Below are 1,801 nucleotides of genomic sequence, written 5' to 3'. Positions count from 1 at the left end.
TTGTGACACAGCTGATGAAACTCGTGTCTAAACGACCGACGGCGCTCAGCAGAGTGACGTCAGCTGATCAGGAGGGGATGATTGATGCTCCCGTGCGAACATGTAAATCAGGTCAGCCGGAGCAGGGCTGATGGGGTGATTGATGGCGTCTTTAACAGAGAACACAATCCCAGATGAGTCCCTCAGACTGGAGTGGTGCTTCTCTTGTGGAGCCTCTATCTGTGTTTTTACGCCTTTGTCCTCGCGCTCCCAAAGTGAACCATTGAGACGAGTGAGTCCTGTGTTCTCCTGCAGCCGCCTTTGTCGGCCTCACAATGACCATTCAGCTCTGTTGGTGGTAGAGCGGCTTTTCATCTCACACTCCAAACATCGCAGCAGTGGAGCGTGAGGCCGGAGGAGATCCTCCACAAAAACACACGAGAGCACGAAGACACGGCGGCTGCACACGCCTGAGACACGAGCGTGAACGCCAGCTTTCACACACCGCGGAAAAATCACCTGTTGAACCGGAAAATACAGGAAATAATTTTAAAAATTTACATTTCTGCAGAGAAATTCTGATCCTACAACTAAACCTAAAAATATATGAATGAATTTGTTTTGTATAGATGTAAGATGAGATGAACCTTTATTGATCCCTCGTTCAGGAAATTCAAATTTGATACAGCAACACAAAAGAAAAGCAGCAACAAGAGGAAAATATAATGAGAAATAAAATAAGATTAGAAATAGAATCTAAAAAAAACACAATAAATCAGAAATACTATATTCAGTTATAAACAATGAAATGTAGGTTGTTCTGTACAATAAATAATTAAAATAAATAAATTAAGCGGTTGTTACATGAGTAGTATGAAAATAAAAAATAAAAATGAAGCTCTGAGACGCTTCCTGGATTTATTTCACTTACACATGAGATTTAAATTTTCACTATATTTGTTTAGTAAGACTATTAAAATAAATATATTAATAAAAGATGGTTTTGTGTTTTTGTTTTGATTCATTAAAAATATAAACATGCAGATTTTTTATTGTCTATTCAAACTTGAGTTAAAATGATAAATCACTGGTTTTTAAATGATTTCTGAACATTAATCAGAAAAGTTACGAACTCCTGCAAGTTTTGACTGTTTTACTTTTATAGAAAAGGACAAATTTATATTTTTTAAAATGACATTCAGAGAACTTTTTAAAAAGTTGTAGTGAGATTAAAAATGACCGAAAATCACTTCCTGCATGTTTGTCCTGAAAATTATATTAAGATTTTTGTCAATCTGAAAAATGTTTTTCACTCGTGTATTTTCTTGTGCAGTTTCAATCAATCAATCAATCAATCAATCAATCAATCAATCAATCAATCAATCAATCAATCAGAATGCTTTATTGATTCCCCAGGGGGAAATGGAAATTTAACAGCAAAGAATAGAGAATAAGAACTAAGATTATAAAGATAAAGATAAAATGTAAATATATGTCCTTAAACTAAATGATATATAAAGACTGACACACGTGAGTTTGAGGTGAGATATAAACATCAGTGCAGCAGTAGATGATGTAATCGTACAGAGAGTAGAAGTATTACTGTAATGTCAGAGTTACACAGCTGGTGTTTTAGTTCAGTCTGCAGAGCCAGATGTTCAGTGATCAGCTCTGATCAATCCATATGTTTATTGATACGACGACTCAGGAGAGAGAAGCGTTCACAGTCAGCAGCGTTTCCCTTTGATCACAGAGGAACCTGTGATCAACAGTTTGAACTGTCCTCAGATCAGCCTGCAGCGGTGCCCCCCCTCCTCCCCCC

The sequence above is a fragment of the Seriola lalandi genome, unplaced genomic scaffold (genome assembly GCF_002814215.2).
Source record: "Seriola lalandi dorsalis isolate HSWRI2012SDOR001 ecotype SW California unplaced genomic scaffold, Sedor1 jcf7180002054963, whole genome shotgun sequence".
NCBI lineage: Eukaryota > Metazoa > Chordata > Actinopteri > Carangiformes > Carangidae > Seriola > Seriola lalandi.
The sequence above is the reverse complement of the archived record's forward strand: the minus strand, read 5'-3'. Positions refer to the sequence as shown.